Genomic DNA, 15390 nt, shown 5'->3' with positions numbered 1-15390 from the left:
AAGAAAATAAAAGTCATATATATTCTCACTACTCAGAGATAATTACTTAAAAAATGAAAGTCAAATGTACAGAATTGATTAATAATCCTTAGATTGTGCAGCACTTCCACTATGTATGCTCCTTTTATTTTATCCATTACCTTGTCCCTTTAATTTTAATAATAATTAGACAATTGTTAAATAAATAAGACTTGAGTCATCCAGTGACAATTGAACTCCTGACTGAATAGACTTGAGAACTAGGTTACCGTAAAACACTTAAGTCAATTTACATGATACTCCCATATCCCTTTTCTTAATGGAAATGACTTATCCTGAAATTTTTATTGATATTATTTTTCTTTTTAATGAATTATTTATATGCAATATATATATGGCCCTAAGTAACACAGTGTTTATAATATTCTTAAAATAATATTTTTGAATAATATTCTTAAAAGATATCCTATTATACATAGACATTTGGAACTTAATATTCTAATTTATCATTCTAGAAATAAAATCTACCCAGTTGTAGTGGATTCATATTACTGCTATCTAATATTCCACTGAGTAAACAGAGCGTGATTTATCCATTTTTCTTTTGGGACTTCTTACCACTAACATTTTGTAGTTATGCCTTTTTCTGAGGAAATTTATACAATTTCCCTTCTATAAAATATGAATATTATATATACTTTCATGTGACCTGTTTCTCTCACTGATGAGTCCTTTTGAGCAACTTTCCATTTCAATAAATAATCTTCTATGGTACAAATTTAAACGACTTCATAGTGTTCTATCATGTAGTTCCAATATTATTTATGTATGCACCCTCAATTGTTGGACATTTAGGTTACTTGTAGTTTCTTGCTTTATGATGTATATGCCCTTGGCTCAGTAACTTTTCTTTTAGTTATTTATCCTAAGCAATATCTGAACAAATTTGAACAGAGATTATGGACAAGAGGTCTTCAAAAACGCTCATGGGAAATGAGTATTTTCAAAAAATATGCATTAATTTCAATTTTATTACCAAAATAAAAGGTTATTTAATTTGTTTTCCATGAACTTTTTTAAGTACTCGCTTTCTTATATTTTAAAGAGGTTCAACAGTAGCACTTGAGTACAGGGCCACCATGTATGATGTCACACTGTGTTCTACAAAATTTGCACAACATATGTGTTCATCACAATAGTTTTTATAACAGAAAAAAGTTATCCACCAAAAAGAGATGGAGTTAAATTACATATTAAAATCATGACATAGCTACACAGTTACTGACATGGAATGCTGCTCACAGCTTTTCAATTGAAATAAAATAGGTTAGGCAGTATGATTCACTTTTTTTAACAGTAACTCATGAACGGTTTACTCATAATCATTACAATGATGGAACTTTTATAGAAAGCAAACTGTTAAGAACAGAAATCATGCTAAATATTTATCCTTTTAATAATCTCACACATTCAGCAGATTGTTAGTTACTTGCTGAAAGAAAAATATTTCTGTTTCTCCAAGGACCCCAAGAGATAAAAATGCCACATTTTCAACTCAAGTTCATAAAATACATGCATCAGTTATATTACAGTTTATCCACAATCTTATGAATGTGTCATTAAACTATATTTTTTTGATATTTAAAAATACAAGGGTGGTCTTTATGTACTTTTTTATTTATTTGCATGCATTTAATAAATACAACATTAGGAACATAGTAATTGTCCCATCCATACTTTCCCTCCCACCCATTCTCCCACCCCTCTTCCTAATCCCTCTCCTGTTCCCTGTCTTGTTTTGTACTAAGATCTATTTTCATTTAACTTTATATACAGAGGATTAACTCTATTCTAGGTGAAGAGTTCAACACTTTGTATGAGAAAGAAACAGAAAAAGAAAAAAGAACAAAAAATCAAAACAAACAAAACCTGTTCTCCAGACAAGGGCTGTTCAAAGTTATTGCATCTTGCAGGTAATTTTGCTTTTCTCCCCCCTTTTCTTCCCCTTCCCCCTTCTTTCCTTTTAGAAACTTAGTAATCTTTTGTGAGCACTTAGACATAACTATAATTTATGAGACATAGATTTTCCTCTACTTAATACATTGAAAGGAAGTTTTACTATTAATTCTCATAATACAACTCTTTGAGGACAGAGGTCCTGCATGGGAAGTTAGTGCACAGTGACTCTTGTTGTTGATTTAACAATTAACACTCTCTTATATGGGATGCCAATGATCTCCTGGGCTCTTGACATGAGCTGCCTAGGCTATGGAAGCCTTTTGGATCCACTAGCTTGACGAGGCCATAAGCAAAGCAGAAGTTCTATCCTCCCTTCAGAGAAAAGTACATCCTTCTTTGGTGGCCACTTCTTTTCACTGGGGTCTCACCAACAGAGGTCCTTCATGTAAAACATTTTTGCCACAGTGTCTTGGCTTTCCATTCCTTTAAATGCTCCCCTGGGCTTTTCAGGGTTGATTCTGAGTTCATAGTGCTATTTAAAGCAATTGTCATTCTACATGTCTGCTGTATGGACTGCTTCCCATGTTGTAGTATTCACTCCTTTTTAATTCTGTCTATTATTACCAAACACTTAGTCCGAATTATATGATTCACTTTTAAAAAAGAAAGTAAATATACCTATGAAGGAATCTGGAGAAATATTCACTAAAAACTTTACAATGATTAATTCTGGATATTGAGATTACTTGAGAATTCATTTTTTTTTCACTTTGCTTTCTTATATTTTAAAGAGGTTCAACAGTAACACTTGATTACATGTGCAATAAAAAGATGAATAATGTATTTTTTATACAATCACTTAACTTTTCTTGAATAAAAATAGAATTTACTTTGTAAAAACCTTGGAAATAAACAAGTATATATAAAGAAGAAAACAAAAATACACTTAATTGTACATACCAAATGATACTGAGCTCAAAATTGCCAATGTGTTTGCTTCTAATCATGTTTCCAATTTTTTCGATATTTTTAAACAGCTGCAATAATATTTTATGTAATGAAGTATACAACCTTTTCATTACATAAAAACCACACAATATTTTTATTGAAGAATATTCTATTATATGAAAATAGCCTAATCAGTCCCCAAAGCTAGACTTAGGTTTTTCTGTTTTCACTATACCAAGTAAGTTGTGAGCAACATCTTTGTGCATCAATTATCTACATTTTAGACAATTTACTTGGATGGATTCCATGAAATGAAAAAGCTATATAAAAGAGTCAAAACATTTTTTATTTCTGTTGATAGATATTTTCATACAACATTTAATATATAATATAAGGCAGAATTGGAGTAGTAGGGGAAAACATGTTCAAACAAAACCTGGATTTCATGCTCACCATTAGGACTCTGATTAGGTAAAATTGATATAAAAATATCTGTCTTACATAAATCACAGGGACATGATAATCAAATAAAAAAACAGATCCTTTAAAGTCACTATAAATGTTAATTTCTCAGAAATTTTTCCTTGACTTTCTAGACTCTCACAGCATTCAATACTTACTTTTCCTTCATGATCTTATCACAATTAATAAATAATTGTTTGATCATTTGGATATTGTCTGTTTCTCCCAGATAATGTTTAGCTGCATTAAAAATACCTGGCACACAGCTAGCGCTCAATAAACACTTGTTGAATGGGGATGGATGAATGAATGAATGAATAAAAGAGGTGACAAGCATTGTGTGAACTAAATTATTAGGCATTCAGAAGGTATTGCTATTTTAATTATTATTATTACTGTTCCTTTTATTATCATGTAGTTAATTCTCAATCTTTAGAACCCCCTTTACTAACTAATTTCATTATGTGGATTTCATGCTTTTCACACTAGCCTAAGACATGAGTAGCAATGTTGTTGGAAGCACTTGGTAGAAGCTGACACTTGGATAACTAAATAATTAGTCCTCAATAACAGCAAGACAGGATTTAAGGAGTTGCAGTTACCATTAAGCAGATAAAATGCAGTGATCAGGAACCCAGAAGGTCAATGGTATTTGAAGACGTGGGTGGAACCTTGAGATAAGAAACAAACTAAGATAATGCTCCATGATAAGGGATGAAAACAGAAGGGAAAACTAAATTCCAAGAACTGGTACTCAAAACATGCATCTATAAATACAACTCTAAAGCAAAGAGTAATTAAACTCAGTGCTCCTTTATTTTTTTCCTACCAAAACAGAATGGTGTCAGAAAGTGTTTGCCCCTACTTCCATCTAAGTGAGCAATGGAATGTTATAGCTGGTTGAAGAATGAAAGCTGTCAATACAAACAGGTTCTCATAATGACAGAATAAATTGAGAGCATTTGTATATAATATCTTATAATATTCAACAAATAGAGTGGGAACCATCAATCTTCTATCTCATAATTCTCAGCTTTCAACAGCAGATACAGCATAGTGATTAGGACCATGGACTCTGCAAACAGCTTAGCATTGTTGAAATCCTAGATATATTGTTTACTAGTTGTGTCCTTTGAGTGAGTTACATCACCTGTGTGTGTGTGCGAGGTTCCTCACCTGTAAAATAGGGATAATGATGATATCTACTTCAATGGCTTATTGTGAAGACTGAATAAGTTAATGCATGTAAGGACTATAGAACAGTGCCTGGACGTAGCAAATGCCATGTGTAAGTGTTGTTGTTGTTATTATTATTATTACCATATAGTCATATAAGACCAAACAAAAATTGATGTTATTTAAAATGGACACATTGTATGTTAACCTTATCTGAATAAGTCTCTAAATAGGAATTCTCCTATTGAAATAAAAATTTCACATGCACCTAAACATAAGTGACTGTAGAAAAACTATGAGCAATACCAAAGTACTAAATTTATTACAGCAATCCTGAAGCTTTTTTATGAGCACTATCTTAAAAAGTTGTATGGACTGGGGCCAGTGCTGTGGCTCAGCAGGTTAAAACCCCAGCCTGCAGCACCAGCATCCCATATGGGCACCAGTTCAAGTCCCAGCTGCTCTACTTCTGAGCCAGCTGCCTGATAATGCACCTAGGAAAACAGCAGAGGATGGCCCCAGTCCTTGGGCCCCTGCACCCATGTGGGAGACCCGGAAGAAGCTCCTGGCTTTGAATAGGCTCAGCTCCGCTGTTGCAGCCAACTGGGGAGTGAACCAGTGGATGGAAGACCTCTTTCTCTCTGTTTCTACCTCTCTTTGTAACTTTGTCTTTCAAATAAATAAAATCTTTTTTAAAAGTTGTAGGGACTAATCACAAATTTCAAAATAGAAAAAACACAATTAAACTGCAGTGCATTTGCTCCGTGAGATCTGATCTCTAAAAAGGAATACTCTACTCAACTTTTTTAAGCTAATTCTACTAGAAGTAGGAATATTTGAGTTGGAAGATCTGTCTTTGGAAATATCTGAACATGGGAAATATTGGACAGGGGAAGGCTAGATTTGAAAAAGCCTTGACGTGGGGATTAGTTGGAAGACCTGGACTATAGAACATGTTAGAATACCTGGATATTGCAGAGACTGGAAGACCTTAATGTTAGACCAGCACACTGAAGACATTGGAAGACGTAGATATTGAGCCCGCTGATGGAAGACTGGGTAGTTGTTGGAAGACCTGGAGATGTTGGAAGACGTGATGATGCTGGAAGATGCAGAGATGTAGGAAGACGAGCAGATGCTGGAAGCCCTGGAGATGCTGGAAGACCTGAAGGTGCAGGAAGACATGGATTTTCTGGAAGACGTGGGTTTTCTGGAAGACGTGGATTTTCTGAAGACAGGGATTTGCTGGAAGACAGGTTTTTTTCTGGAAGACGTGGATTTGCTGGAAGACGCAGATTTGCTGGAAGACATGTATTTTCTGGAAGACGTAGCTTTGTTGGAAGACATGAATTATTCTGGAAGACATGGCTTTGCTGGAAGACGTGGATTTTTCTGGAAGACGTGGCTTTGTTGGAAGACGTAGGTAGGCTGGAAGACATGAATTTGAAGGAAGACAGCTTTCTTGGAAGTCGTGGATTTGCTGGAAGACATAGATTAGCAGGAAGACGTGGATTTCTTGGAAGCCATGGATTTGATGGAAGACCAGAATTCTCTGGAAGACGTGGATTTTCTGGAAGACATGAGTTTTTTTGAAGACCTGGATTTTCAGGAAGACCTGAAGTGCCCGGAAGACGTGGATTTGCTGGAAGACTGGGAGGTTACAGGAAGATACGGATATTCTGGAAGACATAGATCTTCAGGAAGACATTAACTGGAAGACCTGGAGATTATTGGAAGACAAGGATTTTTCTGGAAGACTTGGCTGAATTGGAAGATACAGATTTAGTGGAAGACAGACATTTTATCAGGAAGACACGGGTTGATTGGAAGACTTGATTTGGTGGAAGAGAGATTGGTTGGAAGACCTGGATTTTTCCAGAAGACATGGATTGACTGGAAGACCTGGGTTTTGTGGAAGACGTAGATTTTTCTGGAAGACCTGGATTTCTTTCTGGAAGACACTGATTGACTGGAAGACTTGAACATTTCCGGAAGAACTGGATTGATTGGAAAACTTGGATTTGGAGGAAGACGTAGATTTTTCTGGAAGACATGGGCTGCCTGGAAGACCTGGATTTCTTTCTGGAAGACATTGTTTGGAAGATTTGGACTTTTCTGGAAGAACCAGATTGATTGGAAGACTTGGATTTGGTGGAAGACACAGATTTTTCTGGAAGACATGAATTGGCGGGAAGACCTTGAAATTGTTGGAAGATGTGGATTGGCAGGAAGACCTCAAAACTGGAAGACATGGATTTTCTGGAAGACGTATGTTTTCCTGGAAGATCTGGATTTTGTGGAAGACATATAACTGCCGGAAGACTGGATTTCCTGGAAGACTTGGAGACTTTTGGAAGACATATATTATTTGGAAGACGAGGATTTTCTGGAAGACCAGGATTGTCTGGAAGACTTTGAGGTTTTTGGAAGACTTGGAGTTGATGGAAGACCTGGAGTTGTTGGAAGACATTGACACTGGCGCCACTGGAAACCCTGGACAGTGGAAACATTGGAAGCACAGGATTTGGAGACATTGGAAGCCTTGGATTTGGAGGACATTGTTTAATATCAACATTGGAGACTCTGAAGGCATTAAATATTTGCATATTAGAAGCCATAAACACTGGAAGCCCTGGACATTAGATACATTTCAAATCCTGTACCTTAGAATCCCTAAACATTGGCAGATATGTACAGTAGAGAACCTAGACAGTTAGAACAATTAAAATTGGAAGCCCTGGATATTGGTAGGCTTTGGAAAACCTGGAATATTGACATGGTCATCTCAAAAAACATAAAATTTGGAAAATTAAATTTTAATGATGGTAGATATCAAAGATGCTGACAGTCCTAGACATGAGAATATCTGAATATTGATAGTATTAAGAGTTCTGGATGTTAACAGACACAGTCATGCAGACATTGGGATATTGGAACACATGGATGTTGGAATATCTGGTTCTTGCAAAATACTGAAAGACTTAGGTATTGCAGGGACTTATAATGAAAAGATAATGTAAAACCAGGATTTAGGAGACATTAAAAAATGTGGAAACTAAGTGACATAAGAGTTGAGATATTTGAAAAGCTAGACTTGAGCACTGAAATACAGGGACTCCAGAAGACCTACATATAGGAAACAGTGGTAGATTAGGCCAGTTAAAGACTTGGAAAATAAAGCTCTGAGCTCTGAAAGGCAAGACCTAGACCTTGAAGATTAATTTTTAAGATACTGAAAGACTTAGACTTTTAATGACTCCAGTATTGGGGAGATTAGAAAACATGGCATTAGAGATGCTGTACGTCAGTGACTGGAAGACATTGATGTTGTCCTATCCAGAAGATCTGGCAACTGGAGATGAGTTTAGAATACCTGAGTTAGAGACACTGAAGAATGGCAAGGCCTAATCATAGACAAAACTGGTGATATTGGAAAACTTGCACAATAGGATTTACATATTACATTAAAATATACATGATGAAACTAACTACACCTATAGTATTTATGTACATGACATCTCTTCTACTGCAAAGAAGGACAGTTGTGAATATGTCAAAGAAGAGGAAGGGGAATTTAATTTTGAATGGGTTGTAACCTATCTTCAAAGTCTCAATAAACTGCCATTCTGAGGCATTTATGGGTTGATAAGACAAGAATGGGGAATCATCAAGGAATAAACAATATCTAGGCTAAGAGCTTCTTAGCTCTAGGTCAGGAATCAGCAAACATTTTCTGCAAAAAGTCAGAGTAAGGCCGGCGCTTTGGCGCAGTAGGTTAATCCTCCACCTGCAGTGCCGGCATCCTATATGGGCACCGGTTCTAGACCCAGCTGCTCCTCTTCCAATCCAGCTCTCTGCTGTGGACTGGGAAAGCAGTAGAAGATGGCCCAAGTCCTTGGGCCTTGCACCCACGTGGGAGACTGGGAAGAAGTTCCTGGCTCCTGGCTTTGGATTGGTGCAGCTCCAGCCATTGAGGCCATTTGTGGAGTGAACCAATGGAAGGAAGACCTTTCTTCTCTGTCTTTCCCACTCATTGTCTGTAACTCTACCTCTCAAATAAATAAATAAAATATTTCAAAAGAGTAAATATTTAAAGGCTCTTCAGGCCATAGGGTCTCAGTTGCAATCAATTCTACCTTTATGTACATCAACAATAATTAAATGAGTGGGGATGACTTTGTTGTGATAAAACTTTATTTGAAAAAACAGTTGGGCTAGAATTGGCCCAGATCTTAGTTTGCCAAGCCCTATTATGGATACCAGACCCAGGATTTGGTAAACTTAAGTACATTCCAGGCTAGCATTCATGTACAAGAAAACAGGGAGAGCAATTTTAAACAGAAATGCTAAATAAAGACACCATGTAATGTGATGATACTAAGGAGATGAGGTTAATAAGAACCTAATATTGGGTTTTATATCTCGAGGTAATTCTTTCAGGTGCCCAAAGATGAAACATTGCATTCAGAGCCAAAATTAAATGGTTAATCAAGATCCCAACTAAGGGGGCTTGGTAAGTGAGAATGTCCAAATCAAATAGGCTGAAGGTTTGAGAAGAAAATTAGAGAAGAAACCAATCTCTACAGACTGCGCAGATATGAAGGAGAACAAAAAATAAATTGTAGCTTGGTAGGCTCATCTCAACTACCCCAGCTTCATGTATACAAAAAATTTTTGCTCTTGACCACCACAGTTTACGTTCCGAGCTTAAGGGATCACAGTTGAGCCAAAAGCTGAAGGCCCTTTGTGTTAAGTCAGATAGTCTGAGGAAGACAGAGACTGTCACATATATTAAAATAGGAAACACAGTAGGAAAAACTCATAAGGTACACTCAAACTGGACTATAAATTAAACTATAAATTAAAAATCAACTCATGAAACATAGACAATGGACAGATATTGAAGATTTTTTAACAAGGAAATATGAGGATGAGAACCATGCACAAGGAAAGTTAGTGGGGGAGCAAGAGGCCAGATAACAAATACTAATAAACAAATGGACTGGATATACTCTAAGTTCAAAGGGTTCAGATGTGAAGTCACTACATCCATACAGGTAAGTAGTAGTGAGGGCTTGAATCAAGGTAGTGATGGTTTGTTGCTTAGCAGATGTACAGTATCATAGTTACAAATACTAAAAATTCTGAATATCACCACATAAAAGTTATTGAATGCCATCACATATACAAATACATTCAGAGCCAGTTATAAGGACTTCTCCTTGCCTTGTAAGGTTACCTAGACTTACAGTTTATCTCAAAAGCAGCTGAGTTAATAAGTGCGTGATCAAGCAAAACTGTTCTTTTATAGCTTTATCTTTACTCTCGTATCAGAGTGACTAAATTATCTTTATAGTAGCACCAAATAGATGGGTTTTCTAGAGAATGGGAATATAACCAGGTCAAAAAAGTCATTACCTTTAATCGCTATTTAAATAAATATCAGAAAATGATAACCATCTTATAAACAGCTACTACAAGTCAAGGACTTAGGGACAAAGGAATTTTTGTTTCAGGTATCCCTCATTAGCAAATTCAAAATATTAAAACTCCAGTTTTGTTATTTCTTTTTTCTTACTCATACAACCCTTATATTGAACAAAAGATCAACACATGAAAATTTTGAAAAAAAAAGAGTACATCATCATAACCTGGTTATACAAGGCTTATTCATGTTATAATAATAACAGCAACAATTTATTGAGCGCTTACTACGTGCCAGGCACTGTACTAAGCATTTTCTATAATCTCATAGCAATTCTATAATGCAAGTATTTTTATCCCATTTTACAGATTAGAAGCTGAAGTCTGGAATAGTTAAGAAATACACCCACTGTAACACAGTTGATAATTGGCAGGGTAGCATTTGAAAGCAGATGTGTCTGAGTCTAAAGCCTAGGCTCCATCCTGATTCCTCCTCACATGCCAATAACCCAAGAGTTATACTGTCAGGACTATGCACCACTCACCCAAAGAGAAGGCATTCCCCCACCCACACAGACAAGAAGTGGCAAAGTCCTCACTACAGGTTCCATGTTCTTCTCATCATAATGAGAAGAACATCATCATTTCACTGGCAAGTGGTCAAGAGCCAACTCTAGATATTTGCAATAATGTATTAGTTATAGCTTTGGTTTTATGTAACAATGCAAGAAAGAAGAAATGAGGAGGCGGCACTGTGGCTCACTTGGTAAATCCTCCGCCTGCAGCGCCAGCATCCCATGTGGGCGCTGGGTTCTAGTCCTGGTTGCCCCTCTTCCAGTCCAGCTCTCTGCTGGGGCCCCGGCAGAGCAGTGGAGGATGGCCCAGGTGCTTGGGCTCCTGTACCTGCGTGGGAGACCAGGAGGAAGCACCTGGCTCCTGGTTTCTGTTTGGCACAGCGCCGGCTGTAGCGGCCATTTGGGGAGTGAACCAACAGAAGGAAGACTTTTCTCTCTGTCTCTCTCTCACTGTCTAACTCTGCCTGTCAAATAAAATTTTTTAAAAAAACTTAAAAAAAAAGAAATAAGAAATGAAATGCTTCAAACACATGATATTCACATTTAATTTTTTAAATATCTGTTATTCATGCTCATGAAATACAGTATTATTCTTTCCTCTGCTTCCTATTTGGCTTTATGATTCCCAAAAACATATATACTCTGATCACAGCACAATATATTTATCTCTGAATTCTTAAAAAACCATAACCCACTAACAACAAAGGTGGTTAAAAGGTAATAATGCTATGTAAAGTTCATTGATTAGTGTATTCCACACCACAAACATCGTTCACACACAAGCTTTTAGACTATCCACACTGTCAAAACTCTTTATTAGCATTCAAGTGGCAGCAACTATGGTATCTAACTCTGCTTTAAAGAGCCTTCTCTTTGTTTTGAACTTTAAAATTTTAAAACAAAAGGTTCTTTTAGAAAACGTAATGTCAATTTTCTAATATTTTCCACATTTCAGCAGTGGACTCCCTCAGTCCAAACTTCAAATCAAATGGCTTCCTCCATGCTTCTAAAAATAAATTCGATTTATTGTCTTTCATTTTTGATGCTGTTGTTTAAAAGCTATGTTTTCCTGTGATTACAGTATATATATTTCATTATTCTCAGTTTTCTAAATTCTATTTCAAGCTAACTAAGGTCTCTATGTGGCAAGCTAATGCCAATCAATAATTTTTCTTCCTTTCTCTATTTGGGATTTTTGCACATTATTATCAGATGTAATTATGGGGTCAGTGCTGCAGTGTCAGCACAAGTAAGAGTTAAAACAGAAAAAACAGCGATGTTATTCAAACTGCCTCTCTATTGCCCAAAATAACTGTGCAACTGAGTTCGAAATGGACATTTGGTGGGAATGTGTATAAGTATCCAAAAGAACAAGCAGGTCTACCATAAATCTTTGCCAAGAATTCTGAGAACCAGTTATCAGCTTCATATCTCTGCCTTTGAGGATTTTTCTTGTGTTAAATTTGCGTGGAAAATCTCAAACAGCCAAAATTAAAATGGCAACTTTTATAACACAAATACATTATATATATATATATATATGAGGTTATATATATATATATATATACATGAAATCAGGAAAGGAATTAAAAAATATGTGAATGAGTTCTCCATCACCTTCAGGGAACAGAAAAATATCAAGATCCCTTTTCTGGAAAATATTCAAACAACTGCAAAGGCTCGAGAAGAGAATAGAGAGAATCTATGGAAATGAACTACACAAACATTTCTTCCTTTTTGATTAGGGGCTAAGGTAAATCTAGAAATTCATCATAAATTCATCAATTGCCTTTCAATACTGGTCAATGGCCACCATATACAATTGCTGCAAAACTTATTAACTTATGCTAAATTTGTCCTTTTTGGTAAGATAGCAAGTAAGGCTTAGTTAGAATTAAAATAAATTCAGGTTCAAGAACACAAAATCAAATTTTCCCACCAAAGTTCCCAACCAAGAACTCTATGTCCTAGAGTTCAATTCCTGAAGTCCTCCTAGTGTCTGTGCTAGAAGACCCTTTAGGGGAAAAATTGGGGCAGGGAAGGAAGTATTGTGAAAGCCCTGAAATAAACTACTGCAGTGAATCTTGATGATATTTTATAAATTTTAAATTAGCAATAGCACTTATTGGGCAGTTAATTTCTGTTTACCTATGATTTCAAAATAAGGCTAGCAACACACCAAGGGAAATGCTGCCCATGACAGTAATGACAGGGAAAGAATAGAGAACAGAGGTTCTTGTCTGCCAAGAAGTGAGCTCAGTGTTCTGCTCCACTTTCACTGTCCAGCACATGGGTCAGCACATCGTTAGAGCCATCCGTCTGAATCCCAAGGTCCAACCATTCCCATGCAGTGCTTGTGTTTCTTGTTTGCAGAACAGGTTTGAATGATATAGTGACTCATCCAGCCTCTTTCCCCCTGTCAAGCAAGGAGAGAGAACAGACTTACTGGCCTTTATTTGAAGGTTTCTTATTACTGCTTCGTAGCATTGTGGGTCAGTATTTAAGCCTTGCCTGAAAGTCCATATATATTCCACTGAAGGACTGTTTTCTTATGAATCATGACAACAGTTTGATTTGTGAAGTAAGTGTGTCAACATTCTTTGATTTCTAGCTGGCCTCTTTTATCAACTTCTGAAGCAGTCATTTGTGTGAAATGTTTCACAGCTATCTTCTGAAGGTGAGAGTGTGGCAGTTCAGCAATGTCACCATGTCTTCAAACCCTTCACCACCCAAACATTTTGCAGATGTTACAATATTTTCAATTTCTTCTATCACTAGAAGGAAATATTCAAAACCCATTACAACCTCATTTTAAAGTGTCTGCTAGGCTCCATTTTGATTTGTCACTTACTGTTTTACTCTTTTTAAAGCATAACAAATGAAGAAAATTTGCCAAGCTACTTCATGGTAAGTTTGGTAACTTTTTGATAAGATCTGCAAGTTAGTCAAATATATACTGATTACAGGACATCATAGACATCTTTAGCACTCCTAGATGCATGAAGAAATACATTAGAATGGGGGGAAATGGAGATGACTTGAATATAAGGATCAACATTTATTATTGCACTTTTGTCAGTGGGAGCAGTTTTTATAATCAGCAACACTTTGAATTAAAAAAAAATACTATAAATATTGTTTAACCTCGGGGACAGAACACTTCAAAAGCCAGTCTAAACAGAGTTCCTCAGTGATCTATATTTTATGGCTTTCCTTCATGCTGATAGAAAAAGTGTTTCTGGCATTCTCTTTAAAGAGCGAAGGGACTTTGGAATCAGTGATGCAGTGTGGGTTTAATCAGAAAGCCACCAGAAGCATTGCAACAAAGCAGAGCTTGGAGCTTGTCTTTTCAGGCTGGAAGCCTCTAGTCCTTTTCTCATCCTCTCCAGGATGGCGTACACATCCAGAAGAGGGCCGTTTCATCAGCACCGAAGACGTGTTCAGGCGAACAGCCATTTTCCTCAATCAGTTGCTTCAGGTGTTCAGGACACTCTGCCACAGCCTCATGAGTTCCTTCCTCAGCTTTCCACTCCTTTTAATACAGGCCATGGCACTTCTTAACCCTATCCAACCCCCTATTGCTTGCGATGAATAGAACTGTTCATCTGGCAGATTATACAGAGAGAAAAAGGCCTATTCAGCCTTCTTTGTTTTAGAGGCTACACATCTCTATTTTCTCTATTTTGACATTTTGAGTTACATATGATTTTTTTAATTATTCTTATATGCCTGTTGATGCACTGGCTCTAATGATTTTCTCATTTTCTTTATTGTACAGATTGGAGACTCATTAACACAAAAAAAATCTCCATAGAATGATCTTGCTATTGCCATTATCAGGGATTTTGCTGTCGACATCACCTTTCTTTCCCTCTTCACGCTTCTTGTGTTTGTATCACTCATCATCTTCTTTTACTTGGAGGCCATTCTTACCCTTACTTACACAAATTTGCAATGACTGAATTAGATCCCTGACCAATACAAAATATTAATTTGTAATACCTAGAATGAAATGCTAAAATTCACAAGACAAATAAAAATGACCAAATGGTTTGTATGAGATAGCACATGAGTATGATAGCTGGTTTTAGAGGAAGCAGAACAAGGATAGAAGTAACCCAAACGTTAGTCTTGTCACATGAGACAGCAAGATAACCTGACAGTGACATGAACTTGCATACTGTCCCAAAGCTTTCAAAAGTGTTGACTAGTAAATTCAAATTTTGTATAAGAATGACTTGCAGTTGTGAAGGGATCATGGAACTCGGGAGTTAAGATCAGGTTACCAGGCTGAGGTGAGAAGCACAAATACCACGATCTATGAGAAAGAAGACACAAAAATAGGAAGTGAAGTCAGGAAAAGAGGCAGTTTGAAAGAGTAGTTTATGAGCTAGTAAGGAGGACAGAAATTTAGAGTAATAATAATATATGCCAAATTGCCCCTGCAAAGGTTATATATAAGGTGTTACTGTTAGACCACTAACATTGGATGAGAGTGCTTTTCCCTTATGTACTCACCAACCAAAACATTTTCAAACTTTGCAAATTGTATTAATCTGAATGTGAATAACAAAATATCTCATTTTTAATTTTCATGTCTTCAATCAGCTTTCCATATTATTTCTTGATCTTTAAATTTATGTTCGTATCCTTTACCCACTTAAAAGCTCTTATTGATTTGTAGGTACTGTTAGCATTTTATGGATTTTTTAGAAGATTTATTTATTTGAAAGTCAGAGTTAAGAGAGACAGAGGTGTTCCATCTGCTAGTTCACTTCCCAAGTGGCCACAATGGCCAAAGCTGAGCCAGGCCAAAGCAAGGAATTTCATCTGCGTCTCCCACATTTGTGGCAGGGGCCTGAGTACT

General features: G+C 36.4%; 1 long non-coding RNA gene across 5 annotated transcripts in view; it reads right to left on the bottom strand.

Annotated features, from left to right (window-relative positions):
• Positions 1-3212: 3212 nt before the first annotated feature.
• The window catches only part of LOC103352047 (uncharacterized), a 71240-nt gene continuing 59062 nt past the window's right edge, over positions 3213-15390 (bottom strand). For 2 of the 5 annotated variants that reach the window (XR_011385475.1, XR_011385473.1), the window contains 2 exons: positions 14766-14841; positions 3213-12939 (listed from right to left, as the gene is read on the bottom strand). This is a non-coding gene — a long non-coding RNA (uncharacterized lncRNA). Of the gene's footprint in view, positions 14842-15390 lie in introns of all 5 variants that reach the window. The other 3 variants (XR_011385477.1, XR_011385476.1, XR_011385474.1) reach the window with 2 other exon arrangements.

This window comes from Oryctolagus cuniculus, chromosome X (assembly GCF_964237555.1).
Source record: "Oryctolagus cuniculus chromosome X, mOryCun1.1, whole genome shotgun sequence".
NCBI lineage: Eukaryota > Metazoa > Chordata > Mammalia > Lagomorpha > Leporidae > Oryctolagus > Oryctolagus cuniculus.
Note: the sequence above shows the minus strand (reverse complement) of the source record. Positions and strands in the feature narration are given on the sequence as shown.